Source organism: Danio rerio, chromosome 9, assembly GCF_052040795.2.
Source record: "Danio rerio strain M-AB ecotype USA chromosome 9, GRCz13ab, whole genome shotgun sequence".
Taxonomy (NCBI): domain Eukaryota; kingdom Metazoa; phylum Chordata; class Actinopteri; order Cypriniformes; family Danionidae; genus Danio; species Danio rerio.
In genome coordinates, this window is record NC_141029.1 from 6,757,501 (window position 1) to 6,770,073 (window position 12,573).

Consider the following 12,573-nt stretch of genomic DNA (forward strand, 5'->3'; position numbering starts at 1 on the left):
TATATATATATATATATATATATATATATATATATATATATATATATATATATATATATATATATATATATATATATATAGTTTTTTATTGCAAATAATTATTTATTTATTTTTAGCACTTGTTGATTATCAATTTGTATCAATTTAATTTGCAGCTGGAAGGGCATATACAATAGTTGTTGGTTCATTCTGCTGTGGCAACCTTGATAAATGGACTAAGCTGAAGGAAAATTATTTCAATTGATGTGAACATCATTCATTCCAGTATGCAATATCATCCAATGGCACTTATCCTCTAACACCAATACATGTCCTATGCTACTGATATTTCATGCACCACGAATAAATGGTGACTAGATTTGAAACAGTCGCCACTGTCTTTTGTCATAGTAACCATTTTCAATGCAGTCTAAAGGCCAGAACAGGCATTAATCCAACCTCATCTCTAGCTCTCTTAATCTGTCTATACGTGCCGCTGAGCGCCTGTCCTTGGCTTATGTTGGCTCTCCTTCTGATTCTCAATTTCCATCTTTATCGTCCCACAGATGATGTCATCGCAAAGCCATGTGCCAGCTAAACAAGGCCTGGCGAGGGACGGGATTTGTGGGATTTTGGAGCATGGAGCACTAACAAGTATTCACACATGCCTCTGTTCACCGCATGTCCTTTTCTGTTGACATCAACCCAGCGCAGCGATGGCTCAGGCAACGAAACAGAACTTCAATTACACAGGCATCTGGTTTGGCCTGAGAGGTTTTGGGCCAGCGAGGACGCTCGCTCTTTGATTCTTCATACCCCCCCCACCCCCCCCCCCCCCCTATTCAACGGTTTCAGCTCAGCTTGGGGGCGCATTTGCAGCTGTCAAAGACCTCTATTCCCATTGCCTAATAAGCCAGTAATGCAAAAAACGTCTATATTGCCAACCAAATGTGTGTGATGGGTAAGGGAGTCTTTTTTTTATTAGAAGCAGCACCCCGTAATTACCATTCCACTTCACTGAGTACTGGCCCAAGCAATTAACGTGTCATCCAATTAGCTCACCAGGAGATCCATAAAGAGCCAGGCATTGTTAGCATGCAGATGACTCTGAAAATCAGGTGACGCTCAACATTCGCAGGCTCAGGTTAGCCTACAAATGTGTGTGTGTTTTGGTTTATTAACTTAATTTGAAAGCACACTGAAATTAGTGTTTTGTACGGTGATATTATTGGTGTATAGAAAACATACCTGTCAACATTGGGATGTGAAAATAAGGGATATGCCCACCATAGTAAGGAAAAAGATCGACATCCTTATATGTTATTATTATTAATTATGCGAGTATGTCTGTTTAAACATGCACCCAAAACCCAGACTTTCTCTCCGCTTCAAATCACGAGTACAGAATCCGTTTGGGAAACAGCATCTGTTTATCACTATGGAGCACGTCAGCTGACAGTCATGCACCATTATATGACTGTTTTGAGGATTGTATAAGATGGGCGACGGCACCTGTAATCAAAAGGAAATGGAATCGCGCCGTTTTAAATATTTATTTATAAGTGTTTTCATTCCTAAACGAAGCGAAAGCACAGAACAGACTCACGTTTTAGAGCACCCCTGGTGGTTTGGCGGTATGGGTTGCGTATAGGGAGGCTCGGCTGTTCAGAGAAACACTGAAAATACGGGAGAAATACGGGAAAATACCTTTACGGGATGATAGCGGGATAGAACAGTAAAATACGGGAGAATTGGCAGGGTTGACAGGTTTGATAGAAAAGCCTTATTGTCTTTTTAAATAGTGTTGATATCGAAATATCTATATTTTTGAAAATACTATTTTCAGTAAAGTCATGTATTTACGTTTTTAAACATTCGAGCATCTAATAAAGCTCTACCTCTAGTATAAGGAGTTATTAAATGATTTCTGAAGGATCCCAATTTTAAAAATGAATGTTTGCCAGGCGTCACAGTGGCGCAGTGGGTAATAGGATTGTGCCGCCAATGGCCGACAAACATCCCAATGCTGAGCCGGCATCGCTGTCCATCGCCATGCCCCACAATTATATTGATATATAACTTATTTTTTGCATGTCATCTTAATAGCAATAACACTCTTTTCTTGAGCTGCGTTAAATTTTACATATAGCTGCCGCTTGCACGGCTGACAGCATCGTGAGGATCAAATGAAGGATTATACAGAACCTCTTGTGCTTGAAATGTGTGGATTCAATGGCAAACGCTTTTACCTACAAACCCCGTTACACAGACTTTACAGTGAATGACTTTAGTTATTTTCATAGCGGACTTGAAGCCACTGGAAATCTTTTATCCACTCTTGGAAAAGTGCAAATGATGGATTAACATTCAAGACATGATCACAAGATGTGCCATTATTAGTAACTGTAGGTAAATCTGTGAGTGTTATTTTCATTCTCTCATCTTCAGCGCTTCACATTTTCGCGCGTCATCTGAAGGCATTGACTGAGTGATTGACAGCTGATATTAACCAATCATTTGCGTTCAGTTCTAGAGCAGTGAGCCAATAAGAAGAGCACAAAGGCAGGGCAAGCATTGCAGGCTTTTTACTTCAGCAAGTTCACATAACAACTGTTTTAATCTGTTCCTGAGTGCTGCGTTTGCCGTTTTTATGTGCAAAGATGCATTTAAAAAAAAATACTATATATTCAAAAATGTACTCCTTCATGAATATTTGTCTCACTTTATTTCCAATTTTAAGCGCAAAGGTTTGATTAGGAAAGCATAAATATGAAATAAATATTAATCAAATATAAAACACTCTTCAAAAACAAATGATTACAGAGCTAACCTAAAATATTGCTAAACACCTTCAAGCTTTCAACTTTGTTTGCATGCAGTCATTCAGGTTTCTGCCTACACGGCCATTGTAGTGTGTACGATTGCAGTCATGCAAAGTGATGAAACGACATGATTGCTAAAAACAATGTATTTTACAACACCACAAAATAACTATAATATTAGAACATAATACGAAATAATATGAGCATAATATTAATTGACTTACATTTCGTTTTGTCCATATGACATATTGTCAAATTACAGCCTAAAACCATTAAAAAGGTCTCTCTATAGTCAAACACTCCATTTCCCACTGGTATTTAGAGTCTGATAATGCTAAATACAGGTTGAAATATTTTAAGCTTGTCCACACTTTCAACAAGAAGCAAAAGGGCAGTTGAAAATGCATTTAATCTGACTGGTCTTGTGGTGTAAACACTCAAGAGGCCGAATGTTTTCAAACAGCTACAAAAACCTACTCTCCACCTACTGTATTGACCTAACATACAGTACATCAACACGGAACATGTAGTGAGAAATCACACCGAGATGAGGTATTCATACTTTTCTTGGGTTTACTAGGATTCATACAGCTAAATCTAAAGTACAAAATATGTTGACCTGTTAATGAAGTTACAGCTTATATTTTGTGTATCTTCCAAAGCAATTACATGCATTTGCAGAGTGTTCATTTTGGACTCTGAAGACCAGGGGAAAATAACAGCGCACACACACACAGAAATGTGATACAACAAAATGGACAAATGTGCTTTTGTACAGGAAACGGTCAGGTCAAAGTGCACATCGTTTCCTCTGTAAACACGGCGATGCATTTCAGAAATGGCTTATAAAACATGATGAAGAGCAATTGAAAGAAAGGAAGATTAGTGAATGGAAAAGGTGATTTTTCTAGCAAGCAAATCTAATAATGCAGCATGAAAATGAGTCTATTTCTTTGTTAAATGATGTCTCTGAAAAATTAAAGCTCACATTAGGCAACCAAACTGGCTCTAAATTCACTTTAGAAGTCTTTACTCAAAATAAAAGGTCAACGGTCTGCAGATTACAAGATGAAAATAAATGTTCTCACAAAACTTTCTTAATTGGCAGTTTATGAAACAAGACCTGGAACTTACGCAATTTAATATAAATGGGAGCACTGTTTGGGATAAAATAATTGCAGCCTCAGGAAAACTGAATATTATTTTTTTTTGTATTATTATTATTATTATTATTTGGCACACAGTGTGTACTGAAGAACACAAAATATTTGTCTTTAGATCTACAAACCACAGGAGAGGGCAAATTCTTCAGCAGGATAGCTCCTTCTCATACTTCAGCCTCCACTTCAAAGTTCCTAAAAGCAAAGAAGGTCAAGGTGCTCAAGGATGGGCCAGCCAAGTCACCAGACATGAATGTAATTGAGCATATCTGAAAGAGGTGTGAACCTACACTGGACACACGGTTCGGTTACGACTATGGGGGGGGGGGGGGGGTTGCGATAACAAGCTGTCTGTATAAACAAACACACACATACATAGAAACACACAGCAAACACTAAGCAAGCAACACACCATCACACTCTTTCTCATTCACACACAAACACACACACACACACACACACAGACACACACACACACACACACACACACACACACACACACACACAGACACACAGACACACAGACAGCACCAAACAAGCGAGATACAGCATCACGCTCTCTCTCATTCCCACACATAAGCACGCACGCACGGGCGCATGCTTGCTAGCTCGGGAGCCATATTGTTATTATTTTGGACCGCCCAAACCCGTTCAAATTTCACCAGAGTTATTGACCGCTCCCGGGCTTTATTTGGACATTTAGATGAAATCTGGTCGGATTACGTGGTACAGCCACAGAAATGCAGAGCTCTATCCAGAAGTATCGCTGTAACAGCTGAGAGAAGAAGAAGAAGTCATGCCTGCAGGTCAAATGGGAGAGAGAGAGTGAGAGAGAGAGAGAGAGAGAGAGAGAGAGAGAGAGAGAGAGAGTTTACTTTCATTCTCTCAATGGCAGTGAAATAGTGGCTTCTGCTGTAAATATCAGTGAAGACTGTCCAGCAAACACATAAGCAGTCCAATAGTGCACATTTTCTGTGTTTTTAAGTAGTTGGAGCGCTGTAAATACTCGAGCTCGCCTCCCACGCCATTGTAAGCTACGGCGACATAGCGCATAGGACATAAATGACGTCAGTACATAATAACTGGTTATGATTATTACTGAACCGAAACCGAATTGTCCGCGTCTGCATCGCGGTGCACCGAAGAAACAGAACTTTGACACTCCTAATGTAAGGGATAAGATGACGAAAGAACACTTTCTTTGCCATTCCAGATGACTTTATTAATAAGTTATTTGAGGATGTATGGATGTAGTCCTCCAAGCTCATGGGAGTCATACACAATATTCATTTTTTTCCACTGCACCATGACTTTATATTCTATACTGTACATTATTTCTGTTAAGTGACAAGACTTTTGTCCAAGCAAAGTCAGACCTTACTGTCCTAATAAAATAATTAAGAATTAAGGCTTGATCATATTTTATATTGGTAAAATCTGCGTAATCTAGAGCCTTTTCCTTGCATATAAGCCACTTCTGATACTAAATGATCAACTTGAGGTCAGGTTTTTATTTGTTGTTCCTAAAACCAGGATTTATGAAACTATATGTAACAATGTACTACATAAAAGCAAAAAAAAAAAAAAAGAAGGAAGTCTCTAAACCAAACGTTAAAAACAATGACAGCATGTCTGTGTTTGCTTGGGCCATAAAAGCTTAACAGATTAACCTGTGTTTGTTCACACCCCAAACACAATACTAACGGATATAAGGAAGTCATTTGTCAGAGTTTGTTTGGATAAGCTCTTGTTGGGTTTGTGACTGTGTGTATAAGCACTTGTACAAATAAATAATGCGCCAACATACCACACCGCACAGGCTCCAGTCGGACCAAAAAAAAAAAAAAAAACAAGAGAGTTGGCAGCAGTCCAAAACTCTCTTGTCTCCGCAGTGCAGGCTCAGGTCAGGTCGTTCCTGTCGCTTGTCTCTCTGCCATTCATACTCATTTTTTCCATCCACATTTCCACCTACTGCACAGAGATTAACCCCTCGGCATCCAATCTGTTACATCCATCAAAGCTGTGCCACATACTCGCGTTCACAGATGAACGGTTCCAGGCTTGCCAACTGATGCTGTGGTGTTTAATCTCCAAGGCTGAAACTGCAACTCGAAGCCGTCTGAAATGCATCCATAAACTCCATAGGAAAATCTCTCATCAGAAATCCATAAACAGCACTGATGCATGTCTTTTTCCCCTTGTTTAATAGCAAGGAAAGTTCCCACCAACAATGAAACAATCTGGATTCTCTATTTGAGGCTGAAGCTAGGGCAGATGGTGAGGAAACGGACTACTGATGTGCAAAGATGACATGGGTCAATGCCTCATCTTCAGTTGAACGGTGTTAGTGACATCATGTGAAGAAGCCTTTATAGTTGAGAGAAGAAATTTGCTGTATCTTTGTTGTTTATGACTAAAGGATATGATAAGGTTCAGGATTAAGTTAGGGTCAACGCATGTGCACTATGGTGTTTCCAGCAGTGAATAGTCTGAATGCATCTGATTGCATTCTTGTTTACGATTGTACGTGTATTGCTTAATATCCTACAATCTTTTGACTGAGAAACGTCTATCTCAAGTCATGCTTTCAATGAAGATTAGAGTGGATCTACTAGTTCTTCCAGTGTTTTGTTACTAGAATTGGGTTTGAATGAAACTGGTCAAACACGCACGAAAGTTTATGTCCTAAAGTGTATACAGCCAAAGCTGAAATTCTGACAAAGGTCCAGAATTTGTCCCATAAATGAATTCATTTGCCCTACTTAGACTGCTATGCCAAAATTGTAAAAATAACCCATCAAAAAAGGCTTTAAGACCAAGAACAATTCTGTGTTGGCTGTCAGAATTGAATTTGAGACACAGCATTTGGCAATTTTGTTGTCAAATTAGGCGTACGAAATTCCGACCAAGGAAAGTTGTATGTGCTGGCTAGTTTGTTAATTGCCCAATAAATGATAACAGGCTAAACTTTTTTTGTTTTTTAAAACCTTCAAAATATTCCTATTTTAAAAATGTTATTTTTAAAATAAATATTATATATTTTTTGTAAATATTATTGTATTAGTTCTTTATTCGAAATCTTTAGGAAATGTTTTGGTATATACCAAAATGAGTGGTTATTATGACTATCCAACAAGCTAATAAAGCTAAAAAGTGCTTAAACCTCGTAAATAAATAGAAAATGAGGTGAATAACTGCAAAAAGCTCCACTTTTTAAGAAAAAAAGAACATACCCATTCACCAGGCTGGCTACAGGCCGAATTATTGTTGTTTGTTTGGTTTTACTTCATTGTTTTTGTGGATGTTTTGTCTCCAATGCATGTTTTACATGAACAGACTAAGCCGTTTGACCAATCACAGTAGAGCAGGCTCACGTAGAAGAGGGGTTGAAAAAAAGAATAATTTGAGACTCTGAGAAACGAAGTGATGTGAAAAGTATATTACAAAAAAAGTGTTTTTTGACCTACAATGGACGCCTGATCACACGAGAAAACGTAAAAAGTTTGTCAGTTTAGTAGTTAATTTGTAGGATTTCGTTTAATTGTACAAAAATGTACGATTTTAAAAAGGAGGCGTGGCACCCAACCCCACCCCTAAACCGAACCATCATTGGGTGATGAGCAAAAAGTACAAAATTGTATGAATTAGATCATACTAATTCATAAGAATTAGCCACTAAATCAAAATGTTACGAATTGCCGTGAGGTTGGGTTGTGTAAATCTATTATAGGAGGGCTCCGAAACAAATTTAGGAATCTTTAAAATACCATAAAGAGGGATAATTTATTTATTTATCCCATAATATGAGAATTTAAAAAGGTCCAGTGTAAGGCTGCATGACACTGAAATGTGATATATTATATATATATATTTGTTCAGTATTTCGATAACTTTACTTCTTATGATATTATCCTACTCTAGAAAAATGCAAATTTTTAATAGTCATGTTTAAAAATCATTAATTTATTAATAAGGCCGATAATACAATATACAGCCATATCGCACTGCTAAGAGTGTGATATTGTGTTTATACAACACTTCGACGGCACAATAGTGTATATAATAAAGAAAATCAATCACGGAGAGTCTAAAAACCCTTTTTTAATAGGAACTATGGCATTCATTCACATCTGCAGCTGACGTCAAAACAGCAGAAGCCGTTACTAATTCACCGACGTCACTTTAGAGCTAATGTTTGAATGACTCTATATAGCGTAATGGCTAAAGTGAAGACAAAACAGCTGATTTTGCTCACACTTTAAGATTATAAGGCTGAACTTGACTTGAAATGCCATCCATCTACAGAGATATCTTCTTACAGTGTTACAGTCTACAGTATTTCTCTGTTGCAATCGAGATATCACAATAATTGACCCCGACAAAAGCAACGCAATCACTACCAGACTGCTGTTGTGTTTGCGATAAGGAAAAACAACAAACACATGCTGACTTTGCAGAAAAAAACGAAGTTGTCCGGAAGAAATAAAATGGTTGCGGGAAAATAATACAAAAGAAATACAGGATACTCCCAGGAAAAACGGGAGTGTTGGCAGGTATGCTTACTAGTTTAATAATGATTTGATCTGCTGTAGTTAGAAATCAGACTGCTATAATCTCCTAAGCGTAAGGGCTTATTATGCGGTTCTGTCGCCACCTTGTGGATAGAAAACATCAACCATCTTTGGTCTACTCTATGGGAGGCTAATGGTCATCGACGAGCTCTCTCAGAAATTGTAAATATTTTAAAATCGGCACTATTCTTACAAAAAAACTGCATAGTCGCAATCCAAACAACTACATTCTTGACTAAAAAAGCCTCAAAAGTACATTATGTTGTCTAACAACAGTAATATTTGTTAAACTGTAGAGTGTCCCTCTGCTTGTGTCTGGCTGTATGTGGGCGGAGTAATACACAAAGGTGTAGGGTAAAGCCTGGTTTATACTTCTGCGTCAAGTGACCGGCGTAACCCACAGCGCATGCAACGCGCGTAGCTGTGCATTTATACTTCTGCGCGCTGTCTCTGTCGGTCTGCATTAACACTTCCGAAACGCTAGTTGGCAGTGAGGTGTAAATGTTCCTCTGTGTCGAGTTTCTTCTCTGCTGTTTTGCTTTTTCTGAACACTTCCTGGATGAACAAGTGGCTCAAACTCGCCCATTTTGAGGCAGGAACCGGCGGACGTGCAACAACTTTAACTATGAGGTAAACACAGAACAAAATTTTCCATCCGGAGCTCCTTCACGGGACTCCACACTTGTAAACGATCGCTCCATTGGGCTCGCGTCCAGCTCGCGCCATTCGCGCGGCTCTCGGTCCCGCCTAGATTCATCAGCGCTACCAAGCTGACCAATCACAGAGCTTGCGCTACGCATCGTTGCGACGTGTAGTTACATTTTTTGAGAGGTGCACGTCAGCGTTTGACGCTAGAAGTATAAATCAGCCTTAAAGAGGCCTTTGTCTGATGTTACTGGCAAAATATCGCACGGCTATTAGCCAATCAGATTCAAGAACCAGACAGAACGGTTGTATAAATGTTTATATCAGTTTTATATCTTCTAAACATGAATTTTGAGCACACTACCTCGTAGATATCTAAAATACAAGCAATACTGATACTAACATTGACAATTTTAATTTCATTGGATCTTCAGTAAACCACATTGGAGCATTATTTCCTATTCTCTAGTACTACTAAATGCACTGGTGTCAGCTGTTAGTAAATGTGGCCAGTAGTCTCTAGGGGCTCATTTAACCTCTTAGTCAACCGGTTGATGGACGACTAGTTGACTACCCAAAACACAAGCCTAGAGGCAATGGCCTAAGCACACCCGTGGCACTGATCCAACAAACACACACTCCACTGCTTCATCAGCAAATACCTTCATGTGCTTCCATGAAAGAGTGGCGTGAGAGGGAGAGCGCGTGTGTGTTCTCTTTCTCTGTAGGACTCCCTTCCCTTCATGAATAAAGAAGAAGTGTTCTGCACACTCAGCCGACATGCAATTCACACTGCAGCGCAAGCAGGGCAAGGCCAGTGGACACACACAGAGAAAGCAGAGCAGGGGTACTTACACAAAGCAGTGGGTCGGTGGGATCTACCACTGAGATGAACTAAGGGGTGTCTAAATAGTTTAACTAAGTTCACACACCCACATTTTACAGATATGCTAGGATGGCACACATAATTACTGCGTATAATTGATGACCCGATGCATACTGAACACTTAAATCGCAAGAGTTACATTCTACAAATAATCTATAGGCAAATTCTCATTTAGTCAGGAAAAATGATAGCAGGGTTTGCCAAAATGTACAAGGTTTTATCTTAAGCATTTAAATATATTCTATTAAGCATACTGTCACTATCACTGTGCCTAAAAAGGCATCAAATTAAAGTGAACTGTGTATTAACGATTGTGTCAAAATGGACAATATTTAAGGCCGTGTTTAGATGTAAACCATAGATATATACACTAGATCTCGCCTGGCCTATTGTTGTCTATTGGACGGAATGCGTCAATAGCGCCGCCATCTTGCTACAGGGTAGCGCTCCTTTGAAATGAATGCGGGACCAAGGTAAAGTGGAGGACTGTGGCCATGCAAAGCCAGAGATATACACATATACACATATATCTATGATCAGGAGTTTTCCTGGATGTTAGTATGTAATTTTATTTTTCTAATTACGAAAATTATAATTTTACATCACTTTTCTACATTGATGGATCAGTGACCGCACGGGCATTCCTGACAAAATGCTTGTGTTTGTGTGTACAGAAATGTACTATTCACCCTCCCTGTTAAATTTAATCTAATCCGTGTCCTGAAACACACCTCCTCTCCTGCTTTCACTTCTCATACTGACGGAGGGAGCGATTCGTTTGTGAATGAATCCCCCGAGCGACTCATTCACTAACGTTAGCCGACAATAATACAAGTTTCTGGCAGCACAGCATCTCGTTGTCATATTTCTTTTGCATTGTTTGCTGATTTTATTCAACAAAACTAGCATAAGCCGAGTGTTTAGTGCGAGTTGGAGCTACTTTGCCTTATGGTGAATGCAGTAAGTGACTGTTATCATCATAACGTTACCTGATTAGCACAAAAGTTCAGAACATACAAAAACAGAAAAAAAACATAATATTACCTATGAAATGTTCTGCCTTTGTGCTTTGTTTTCTTTGTTTGCTCGTTTCTACACCCGTAGACAGCGCTAAAGTCCCGCATCTTGACGCATGCTCAGGGTCCCTTTGCGATATCTAGTGTATATATCTATGGATGTAAACACTAGGCTTTTCAATGGTTTTCTAACACATACATGGTAACAAATGTAAGACACCGTACAAAGCACGCTTGCAGCCAATCGATAGAGAGGGGCGTGTCTAACTATCCACTTGTTAAGTCATGACATATCCTTGACATATGAAAAACTGTTTCCAGGTCCAAGCTGCTACTCATTTGAATGGAGTATATGCACTGCTAGTGCTTTTCAGCCAATGATAAACTTCCAGTGCAAGCTTAATGTGATTATTTTCAATTTCATAAGGTTCCTATTACATCATCGATGTTATTATGTTAATAAAATAATTAAGTTAAATAAATCCCTTTGGTTGTTAAAGCTTAAAAAGAGAGGAAAAACTGTTTAAATGCAGGCACCGTTATTAGCTGTAGGCTAGCCCAGAAATTCAATTGAAAATACTGGGGTAAAATTAATTTTTAATATCTTTATATATATATATATATATATATATATATATATATATATATATATATATATATATATATATATATATATATATATATATATATATATATTGCGATTGTGATTTTGGAAAACATTGCATCAAATTGCAAACGGATACCATTACCATTTGTTAAGCCTCCCCACAGACTTTAATAGAGGGATTGGACTCAGAAGCCGCTTCGCATGACCTCACACTTGACAATCGGATAATGGAGATATCAAAAGGAGTTAGGTATTGTTGGGTTATAGACATTTTGGTTTTGGTGCTTTTGAATATCAACATAATTTGACAAATTCGCTTAGTGCTCCTTTAAATCAGCTTACTAAAAGAGTTGACATTAAGAGACCACAGTAAAGTTCTCACACTATTCTTCTTGTATAATCATTTTAGTAGCAAAATCTTTAGCCATTTCATAGTGTGCCTGGGTCAATGTACAAATATCAAAGCCTGTTTCTGTTAAAAAAAAAAAAAAAAAAACATAGTAAGAAAGGTATTGCAAGTAGGGCTGGACAATAAATCGATTTACATCGATTTGTTTGAATGAAAATTGGTTTTCATGTTAACACATGGTGCTTCTCTCTGGGTAAAAATTGTTTAATTAATATTCTTATTATAAAAGTCTTGTATGCAATTATAAATAGAGCTTGTGAAATTTGATCTTAATGACTTCATTTTCATTTTAATGACTTCTTTTAATTTTCTTTAGCATTTTTATTTCCTATAATTAATTTTGATAAGGTTACATAGGTCATATAAGTTAATAACCTTCAACTCCAAGCCATTTTTGTGGGGGGGAAATATATTTTAACTGTAAATCAATTTTTTTGGGTCAAAAAAAAAATAATAATAATAACAACAATAATAATAA

At 37.9% G+C, this 12,573-nt stretch overlaps 1 protein-coding gene and 1 long non-coding RNA gene across 3 annotated transcripts in view; one reads left to right on the forward strand and one right to left on the reverse strand.

Moving 5' to 3' along the window:
• LOC147842240 (uncharacterized) overlaps window positions 1–12,573 on the forward strand; it is a 1,176,585-nt gene that overhangs the window by 964,909 nt on the left and 199,103 nt on the right. The window lies entirely within an intron of this gene.
• The window catches only part of nck2a (NCK adaptor protein 2a), a 104,407-nt gene that overhangs the window by 69,939 nt on the left and 21,895 nt on the right, over window positions 1–12,573 (reverse strand).